The sequence below is a fragment of the Oncorhynchus nerka genome, linkage group LG10 (genome assembly GCF_034236695.1).
Source record: "Oncorhynchus nerka isolate Pitt River linkage group LG10, Oner_Uvic_2.0, whole genome shotgun sequence".
NCBI lineage: Eukaryota > Metazoa > Chordata > Actinopteri > Salmoniformes > Salmonidae > Oncorhynchus > Oncorhynchus nerka.
Genome location: NC_088405.1, coordinates 37,050,398 through 37,062,154, shown reverse-complemented (window position 1 = coordinate 37,062,154; position 11,757 = coordinate 37,050,398).

The window sequence follows — 11,757 nt, the reverse complement described above, 5'->3', positions numbered from 1 at the left end:
TGAACTCCGCAAAGGGACTGGGCTCCGCCTCATCCCGCTGTGTCATCCATTACTTCCAAGGTAATGTTGTCTCGAGAATTATGTTCTCAGTGTTCATAAACCCAATTGAATTGATTACCCTGCCTGATACCCAGAATTTGTAGGAAACTGGTTGGAATTAATCAGACGGAGGCCCAGCTACAATTCTCAGGAATGTTTATTTAGAGAGCTCTCCTTATAATTTCCGGTACATTGGTCTATATACCTCACATTTCGTCAAATGTCCCTCCTCCTCTCAGATACAATGGCAACATAGTTCACAAGTCTTCTCCAACTCATACATTGTTTAACAGGTGGCAGACAATCTACTACAAGCCCAAGGTCTCTCCCCTCCCTGGGTGGGGACAGAATGTCCTGTAAGGAACACAGTAGTCCAGCCTGTTTGACGATAGCTCCATTTCACACTTGCACCCTGCTTACATACTAAAAAGGAACATTAAGTCCTTGTTCTAATTCTTGACTAAAACTACACACATTAGATTTAGTTTTATGATTCTAATAAGTTTCATACAATCATACAGTGACAGGGTAGTATTCTGTTTAGTTATAGCTCTACGTTAAATGTACATCATTTTAGTCATTCATAAATTTCATAACAAATGTACAGAACGTCGGCGTTCATCCCTTATACTTTTAGATTAAAATGGTCAACAATCCTTCCTCCATAGGACTATTCTATGGATTAGTAAATGGTTCCGAAATGACCATCTTAATGCTTGAAGAGAAAATACCTCCAGACACAGATCTCGATGACCAGAATCATATATTATATGGTTTGGGTCAGGTCACATGCTCAGGAAAAACTCCTGGCCCTATATGTGTCATTAACTGCTTCAAAGTATGAATATACGGAATGACCAGACAAGATCACAGAAACCTGAACCAGATTAATTCTTTAAGGGCAGCTTCAAAGCTAAATAAATCATTGAGACCTTTAGACAAGGTTCTATCTGCAAAAAGATTATTCTGAGATAATTGGCTTTATAATTCTGAACCCTCGTTGGTTTGTTTTATCTTGTATTCTTTTGAACTTAACATGAATTGGGGATATTTAGAGTGTTATATAGGTAGAGAACATTGAACAGAACAAGGCTACGTCAATAATAAAATGTTGACAAAAACGCAGATAGAACCTTACAATACCAAGCTCTCGTCATGTTGATTTGCAGAAATGTTCATCTCGGAACCCAGGGCTAGATTTACGCACACACTGGCCAGCTGCTTGATCATGAGAGACTACAGGAAAAAATCTACATTTTTAAGCTGAGGGAATAGATTCAAGAACAGTCCACAAAATCCAGATAAAGACATTAGGTTAGGCCCTAAGACCCAACCCAGATGAGTATTTGTGTGGTCAATTTAAGAACTCCATCTCAGGCAGAGGATCTGCTGTGTGACTGTTCAAAGATACATTGAACCTTCCATCAAAAAGTTAGACTTGTCTTGCGCAACATCAGTTAAACTAACGGCAACACCCTGTGTCAGTGGAGTAAATATATCTTAAACACTATTGTAAAAATAGACCAGACAAATTCCTAGGGGGGGGGGGTCGGGACTAATAAGATGACTCATGTAAAATATACTGTGTGTGTGAAATGTATATAGGTTCAGAACTTTTGAGACTGCACAGTTAAGAATATATGGCAAATAGAAATCAAACTGGATGGTCTTCAGAAATAGATGGGAGGGGTTGAGGGTAGCTGAAGGATCGAAGTAAAAACAAATGAAAGATAACTATTGGAAAATAGATTGTGTACATCATTTATATAGTATGTATAATCTGAAAGTAGAAGCCTAAGTGTTGTTCATTAGTTTACTCCAGTTAGGGAGGGGTATATATATATCTTTTTAAATATGTGTGTGGTGTACAGTGCATTCGGAAAGTATTCAGACAAAATCTACTTAAATCTATGGCCAAACCTGAAAATGGTTGTCTAGCAATGATCAACAACCAATTTCACAGAATTTTGAAAGGAATACTGGCCAAATGTCGCACAATCCAGGTGTGAAAGACACAGCTGTAATCCCTGCCCAAAGTGCTTCTACACGGTATTGACTCAGGGGTGTGAAAACTTAAACAATTCTGCGACTGAAACGAATACATCAGATTACAAATATTTAAAAGGAGAGCAAATCAATATACAATCCTGAAATCAGCTGTAGCTGTCAATAGTAAAACCATGTTAGTGAACCTGAATCTGGAAAATTGATAAAGTTGCTTACGGACATGGTAGACTCCTCCTCACCCTATTCACGTTGTGCAATGTTTATGTCCTGGTACTGGGTTACCTTCCAGCGACTCCTCAGACGCTTGTGTGCATCGCAGCGCAAAAACAAGAATGCCAAATGTTCGTGAGAGTCTTATCTGTCGATGTTGGTGACGTGGCTCAAATGGTTCAGTCTGGACAGACGGTTTTGTGAGAAGACCCCTTTTGAAATTTGGACGCGGGTGTCAGACGACTGCCGTAGAGTTTGTGGATGTCGTAGAGCAAAACAAGCGACACTGGTGGGGTCTCATGAGTTGCTAGCTCAAACGTTTTGGGTTTTGCATACGAATTTGTGACAATTTCTTGCCTGGATTCCCATGTGTAGAAAAACGAGGCCCCGTGTTATGGAATAGACGCCAGCTTTATATCGGCAGAAAGAGGGGATGGAGCTAAAGCCACTGCAAGAAACGGTAAGTCTCTAGCATGTTCAAAATGACGTGACGAGCGGGTACGTCAATCAACTCCTCTCCGACGAAAAGAGTCTCCTCTCTGTTTGTTGAGGCGAAAGGTGGTGGTGGTGGGGGGGGGGCGGCAAGTACAAATCTTTATCTATGCCGGGTGAGTCTCGCATGTCTCACCAGTGTCCAATACAGAGGAACATGCACACTGTGCCAGCCAGGCCAAATTGCACACTATGCTTCTGTAGCTTTCCCGGGTATTCAAAGTATTATTATTTGCTAAAGATGAAGTCTTCATCAAAGTCAAACAGTTACAGGGACACTTTTTACATGTCATGATCACTTACTCTATTGATTTACTTCTTTGTTAATGATTTTGCCCAGTTGTATCGGTTAGAGAACACATTCTTAGTTTGACTAATTTCTAAGAAGGTTCTTAAAAGCTCTTTTTCTCAATGCTTCATTGTGATAGCCGACGTGTGGTGAATTTTGTGGCACAAATGATGGCTGTGCTTTGTCGAGGTTACAATGTGAAGGGATTTGAGGGAAAATGCCATTGTGTCTATTTGTATTATTTTTATACCAAAAATCATTGTCATTATTATGGTTATTGTTAATTGTATTAGTACTGTATTTGTAGCAGTTGGGGGGGGAAGTAAAAACAATTAGTTATTGTCAATTGTGACCAGTTTGAGATTATGTAGCTACAGTAAATAGAGAAACTCCAAACATGATGACTTTCCATGGTCATCTACTACCAGTGCTTGACTTGGGCCGGAGCTCACCGAAGCTGAGTACCGGCACCTCAAATTCTCTACTGCTTGAGCTCCTGTTCTTCTTATAAAATACTATTTCAGTCCAAGTCAAGTCTATTACTGTTAAATCAGATCAGATACCACTGTCTGCTGCCTGTCTCCCCTCCTACGGGACAAAATAGTTCCATCCCCAGCTTAAACCCAAAGTGTTACTGAAGATCCAGCCATATGTTTGATACAGTATATGCATGGAATGGTCAAATCAGAGTTCAGCTCCTACTCCTAGGAATCTCTGACTTGTATAGTTACTTGAAACATTAAGTGTGACGTACTTCATGTAAAGCCTAGGTTAAGTCAGATCAAAGTGGTGTCCTCTGGATGCAATGTAAGACCAGACCCACACAAAACAGAGATTATTGTGAAGTGAACAATAGCTCATATTGATGCGACGTAGTGGACAAATACATGAAACTTTGAGTTAACTTAACAGCCTTAGTGAGCATAACATGTTATTTTAAGATGATTTAAAAAGATCTAATCTATGGTTCGCAACTCGTGATCCGTGCAGAGCAACTGTGGTATGCCATTTGATAAACATCCCATACATGAACTATTCAAGGATGGACAGTACATATTGGCTGTATTGACATTGGTTCTCAGACTTACGGCCAGTTTTAAAATCGGGTTGCTATCGTCTCTTTGACTGGCAAGCAGTCACATTATCTGTAAAACCCAAGTGGATATCGCAGAGTGAAACAAGTAATATCAGCGATGAAATCCACAGAACAATCTCATCAAACCTTTAACTTTCTTCATAATGTTTGACTATGTGAATGACTTGCCGGAGGATCGTTAATGTCACATGCCAGCCTGATTGCCAGCGTGTTGCACATGCACAACTAATGTTCACATGCACAACTAATTTAGCATAGGTGAGTTCCAAAACTGTCTCTGCATGATCACATGTACTTGGTGTGCCTGCCATCCAGTGGCAAAAGGAAATCATTTGGTTCCACTTTAAATGAATTAAAACTTTTAAAAGGCTTTATATAGCATACTTTGTCTTCATAAGCACAGCATAAATGCTTCACAAATCATCTATAAGCTTAAGTCATACTTTAATAGTGGTTAAACATTTTCATTTAAAAGATGGAGGAAGACAAGTGTTTCCGATGAGGTCATCTGGTGTGTATCATGTGATTTTAACCAGTTATAATCAGGCGTGTCTACTCATAATTGGTTAAAATCGCAGCTTCACTGTACAAATAAATACTTGGAGTGTATGTTGATGTTGGGGTGGTGCTGGATGTGATGAATATGAAGTAGATTTTTAAATCTAATTGAACCAGTTTCTCCCTATATGTACTTACATTTGTCCTGTCAAAACAATCAAATATGTAAGGGGATCAGAACTCTGATCTCCTTTAAAAAAATATATATAAAATATAATTGTATGCTAAGAGGAAGGTTAGAGGTACAGTAGGTGACGATAATGGGATATACCTTGCTCATTTCGATCAAACGATACCATATCGAATTATATCTATTGGTTTCTACCAATAGTTATTAGTGTGCTTGCTGAAGCTAACACAATATAATGTGGAAAAAGTTGAGGTGTGTTAATACTTTCTGAAGGCACTGTAAATGGGAAGGTGCACACAGCACAGAAGGAGCGAAGGAGACGAGACCAAAAATACAACATGAGAACAAGCAGACATAAACGCTCATGAAAACGGGGGGGAAAAAGACATTGATTCTTGCGATACAGGCATTTGGAATATCGTGCTAAAACATGCATTCGAATAAATCAAATTAATTCGATATATCGCCCAGCCCTATGAGAGGTGGGGTTCTAGTCAGGCTCAGGTGGAGAGCAAACCATCCACCGCTTCCGAGTATATTATTCGCTAACGTTCAGTCTCTGCACAATAAAGTAGATGAGCTTTGGGCGAGGATCTCCTTTCAGAGATGCATAAGGGACTGTAACATACTCTGTTTTATGGAATCATGGCTCTCCGGATATATTGTCCCCGTCCATACAGCCAGCGGGATTCTCTGATCATCGCAAGGACAGGAAGAAAGAACTCTCTGGGGTGGGGGAAAGGCGGAGGGGTATGTCTCATGATAAACTACTCATTGTGGGATTGTGGTAACGTACAGGAACTCAAGTCCTTTTGTTCTCCGGATCTGGAATATGGCACCATCAAATGCAGAATGCATTAGATCAAGATTATTTTCTTCTGTGATTGTCACTGCCGTGTCTATTCCCTCCTAAGCCGACACAGCAATGGCTCTTATGGAACTTCACTGGACATTGGAAACTGCATATCCTGATTTATTGTAGCTGGGGATTTTAATAAAGGAAATCTAAGGAAAGCTCCAGAAATTCTACCAACACGTGCTATACGTGGAGATAACAAGCTTGACCATTGTTACTATCCCCTCTGGGAAGGCTACAAGGCCCCCCCCTCCCTTCAGCAAATCAGATCGCACCTCCATCCTGCTCCTCCCTGCCAATAGGCAGAAACTTAAACAGGAAGCACCTGTGATAAGGACTGTTCAAGGTTGGTCTGACAAATCGGAATCTATTCTTCAAGACTGTTTGTTTTCATTACGCAGACTAGAAAATGTTCCGCATCGCCTCTGGGAATAGTATCGACGTATACACTGACTCTGTGACTGGGTTCATCAGGAAGCGCATAGAGAAGGTTGTTCCTACTGTGATGATTCTAACCAAAAGAACGGGTTCAAGCAACACTGAAAGCGCGAACCACCACATTTAACCATGGCAAGGTGACTGGGAGCATGGATGTGTACAGACTAGCTATGACCTCCGTAAGGCATTCAAAGAGGCAAAACAAGAGTACAGGGACAAAGTGGAGTCGCAACTCAACTGGGTCCTAGACTTCCTGACGGGGCGACCCCAGTTGGTGAAGGTAGTCAACAACACCTCCGCCATGCTGATCCTCAACATGGGGGCCCCACAGGGATGTGTGCTCAGCCCCCTCCTGTACTCCCAGTTCACCCATGACTGCGTGGCTATTCACGTCTCCAACTCAATCATCAAGTTTGCTGACACAACAGTGGTAGGCCTGATTACCAACAACAGTGAGAAAGCCTACAGGGAGGAGGTGAGGGCCCTGGCGGAGTGGTGCCAGGAAAATAACCTCTCCCTCACCGTAAGCAAAACGAAGGAGATGATCATGGACTACAGGAGACAGCAGAGAGAGCACGCACCCATCCACATCGTCTGGGCTGCAGTGGAGAGGGTCAAAAGCTTAAAGTTCCTCAGCATGCATGGAGAAACTCTCCAATATACAGGTGTGCCAAGCTTGTAGCGTCATATCCATGAAGACTGGAGGCTGTAATCGTTGTCAAAGGTGCTTCAAAAATGCAATTGTGATATTTGTGTTTTTTTTATCAATTGGGGGGGGACTATTTCATACTTTTTAGAATAAGGCTGTAAAAAAATTTGGGGAAAAGTCAAGGGTTCTGAATACTTTCCGAATGCACTGTAAACACTGCTCGCTCTGATATTTCTTAATTACTTAATTTTTTATTATGTGTGTATTGTTATTGTACTGCTAGATATTACTGCACTGTTGGCGCTAGAAACATAAGCATTTCGCTGCATCTGTGATAACATCAGCAAACCTGTGTAGGCGACCAATAAACGTTGATTTGATTTTGACAAATACACCTGCCCTGCGCCAGGCTAGAACTCTTTCACACTTTATAAAGCACAGCTTTTGGGGGGAAATTGACATAGGGGTTTATTTTAAGTTTGGAAAGCCTTTATACATTTGTTATAATTGGGGCCAATAAGGCAATCTACAGTATTAAGGTTGGTGGTGGGGAATGAACTATCGTTGATGGGATGAACAGAAAACTCTTGACAATACACAGGAAGGAGAAAGGAGACTGGCGGCTAACCCGGCGAGCCCTAATGAAACAAGGTTAATTGCTTGAATGCACATCATATTATGATGCAGGTCTTGCATTGTATCGCACTATAGCTGGTTCATTGGTTCAGAAAAACATGCCCACATATTTTATCAGTAAGGGATGTGCATTCACATCTTCACAAATGACTCATTGCTGGTGATTTTGGCCTATATGACCCTTCTCACTATCTCTGTGATACTGTAGCAATATCGCTAATACACTTTCTGTCTTAACCCCTCTAGATGGCAACATTTCCTTTTTTCATTAGGACTAAAGGACATAAAGCAGACCAATCTCACATATTCATGGCCAAACACAAACCCAGACCAAAATACAAGTATATAAAACCACGGTTATCTACGCAAATGAGTTTTATTGGTACTTAAATAATATACCATGATTGTGTATATACTAGTTTTGAGGTTGAAAGTCTTCCACCTCCCTTCTAATCAGAGCTGAAGAGTTATGACTCTTCATTGAATTCCCATCTAACTAAATCTGCTGAGCCAGAACTTTACAGAACTTTATTGTAGCCAAACAATGCTTTACACCATTCAATATACTCATCCCTACATGTCCAGTGGCATGACACTGATAGTCAGAGGAGTTGGCTATAACACATGCAGAGCTGGGCCAGGCTAACATACTTGTCTGGTTACCCAGACTCCTGACAGTCAAACGCTATGCCACACCCATGGACGTTAGTTTCTTCTCCGCAACGAGTTTGGATCTGAGTACCTCCCAGACCTGTTACAAAATGTGAACACATTCGGGGTCATCTGATTGGTCCAGAAACCGATGGGTTGGGCCAGAACCAAAACCCACATTGGTAAAGCAGTGGTTTGAAAATCTGTAATTGGCATTGATACTCTGATTGGTTAGACTTTGTTTTGACCAACTCATGCCCCTGGTCACCAAAAACGACTTCAATGATGGCAGTCTCAGACTAAAGTATGTAGCAAACGACAGAGCAGCAGAATAACTTAGTGTGAGTTGCCAGGCTACTAACATACCCCATCTAAAAAGGAATGATCACTAACTTGGCAGCCATTGACTTCCAAATCAGTCTTAACTGTTCTGGTTTACTGGAGGGAACATTCAGAATCGGCATGCCCATTTCAATTCAATTAGGAGTGCCGGTCCTTGATTGTAAGCACTTGGCGCACATCTAAATTCAAATGTAGTAAGGTCTGACATCTATATTAGCCAACAAACTTTAAAGCAAATCTGGCAATTACACAAAATGAATCATACAGAAATGGTGTAAAACAGATCTGTTTGTGGAAAAAAAAGTAACTAGGACCTCAAAGTTGAACTGCAATTTCTGTCAAACATGCCATGAAAACCTTTGAAAGTTCTGCATCAGCCTGCTTTGGAGAGGTTCAAATAATGTAATGTATGGTCTTCTAAATAGTCTCTCATTCGCTCACCTATTACACCATCACATTGTCTTCTGTACCTCATTGCACAATAGATCAGTCTAGTGCAGTTATCTGATTGTTTACATTAGGCCTACTAAGAATGCATAAGGCCTCAGAATGCTTGCAAATCATTGAATGTTCTTCCTCTTACAGTACCAGTCAAAAGTTTGGACACACCTACTCATTCAAGGGTTTTTGTTTTTACTATTTTCTACACTGGAGAATAATAGTGAAGACATCAACACTATGAAATAACACATATGAAATCATGTAGTAACCAAAAAAGTGATTGGCAAGCGTGTGCAAAGCTTCACCCAAATTATACAGTTACATATTGGTTTCCTTACCCTGTAAGCAGTCTACGGACAAGGTAGGACAGCAATTCCTACCACATTACTCACAGCACTTCCTGTTGCTCACAGTGACCGTCTTCAAGAGCATCAAAACCCTGATGTATCATGAGTAAATTGTGACTGACTTACAAGTAATATTGACTAGTTATTTATGATGCAAGGGGATTTGCAGATCAGTCAGCCTTGGCTCGCCTTTAAAGTCGGCTGCAATGACGAACATGCCAATTGTGTCCCATCACATGGTCATTAATACTCTTGACTCCAACAGATGACATCCCCTGTAGGTGGCTGGGTATGAATGCTCCTCTGAGACCACTGTGATCCGATTTATTAGTGTGTACTGTGTAAGCTAGATTTAATTATACTATATGGCCATATGGGGATAGCTGGGGCTGTTCACTCTTACTTCATGTTTTCATCCCACCCTCATCACACCCTACATTTCGCACCTTTCTCACAGAATGTCATTGTTAGTGGTTGTCAACATTGCACACAGAAAAAAAAATAGTCTATGGTTTCAAAATGAATGTATTATTGAAGGGTCTTCAAGTAGCGGTTCTCCAGTTGAGCTGGTCTGCGATTCACTTACACCTGTGACCCGCTAGTCTGTCGTCTCTCTGGCGCCTTCGGGGGATGGGTGGAGTGAGATGGTAATGAGAGACTAGCGGGCCATAAACTTGCTCCTCAAACTAGCATGACCTCTCCAGGCCACTGATTGGTTGCTATTGGTCAGGTCGGCAGTCCTTTTTCCTGCTCAGGTCAGTGCCTTGTTAGTCTCTCTCCAAGTGGACATGTGTGATGGAGTGCGTGGGCCCACCAGGACACACCATTAGCAGGGGGAATTCTCAACAACGGTCTTATTGCGTCTCATTACAGCTTTACTATATCTCAATGCCAACAGTTAAACTGAAGAAAATGAATTGATTGAGTGGACAATGTGATTTAATATTAGTAGGCAATTCAAATCAGCAGGCCCCCAGACTAACCAGTTCCCCCTGTTGGCACTGATGCCACTAACTGTTTCAGTTGGTGGCACCAGCCCACGATTTGGTCACACCCCAAAATATGTGTATAAAGTAATTCCCAATGCTTAATAAGAAGTGTCATTTAGAATACTGAGATGGTATTCAATAAATAAGTTACATCCAACATGTCCAAGCAGGATTGCAAGATATTGAGATATGCAACCTAATCATGTGACTGTCATGAATTTTGGGTTGACAATTAGGCTATTATTGTTATATTTTACCATCAAAAAAGGCCTCCAGATTTTTTGGGGTTCTATAGAGATGATTTTAACTTAATCATTTTGTGCACTAATATGACATATAGGCCTGATTTAATTAGTGCTAACTCACCACCTGAGAAATGGGAACTCTAGGGCCCTATCATTTCTATTTAGTTTATTTTCTCACTTTTTTTGGTAAAAAAACAACAACATTGGATGTTCTACATCCACAACAATGCTTAAATCACATCAGGAGAAAATTTGCAAAAAGTTGAATAATTTTGAATTCAAGTGCACACCCATAGAATTAGATTAATAGGATCTCCATGTGCATACCTAGACGCTGTTGTTTTGTAGCGCACGTGATGGTAGATTTTGACAAACAACTACTCAATGGAATGATGCAAATAATCAGGATATTGTTACGCTATGTATGCATACAGTTGAAGTCGGAAGTTTACATACACTTAGGTTTGAGTCATTAAAACTCGTTTTTCAACCACTCCACAAATTTCTTGTTAACAAAGTATAGTTTTGGCAAGTTGGTTAGGACATGTTCTTTGTGCATGATACAAGTAATTTTTCCAACAATTGTTTACAGACAGATTATTTCACTTATAATTCACTGTATCACAATTCCAGTGGGTCAGAAGTTTACATACACTAAGTTGTCTGTGTCTTTCAACAGCTTGGGAAATTCCAGAAAATGATGTCATGGCTTTAGAAGCTTCTGATAGGCTAATTAACATCCTTTGAGTCAATTGGAGGTGTACCTGTGGATGTATTTCAAGGCCTACCTTCAAACTCAGTGCCTCTTTGCTTGACATCAAGGGAAAATCAAAAGAAATCAGCCAAGACCTCAGGAAAAATTATTTGGAGACCTCCACAAGTCTGGTTCATCCTTGGGAGCAATTTCCAAATGCCTGAAGGTACCACATTCATCTGTACAAACAATAGTACGCAAGTATAAACACCATGGGACCATGCAGCCGTCATGCCGCTCAGGAAGGAGATGCGTTCTGTCTCCTAGAGATGAACGTACTTTGTTTTGCGAAAAGTGCAAATCAATCCCAGAACAACAGCAAAGGACCTTGTGAAGATGCTGGTGGAAACAGGTACAAAAGTATTTATATCCACAGTAAAACGAGTCCTATATGGACATAACCTGAAAGGCCACTCAGCAAGGAAGAAGCCACTGCTCCAAAACCGCCATAAAAAAAAGGCAGACAACGGTTTGCAACTCCACATTGGTACAAAGATCGTACTTTTTGGAGAAATGTCCTCTGGTCTGATGAAACAAAAATAGAACTGTTTGGCCATAATGACCATCGTTATGTTTGGAGGGAAAAGG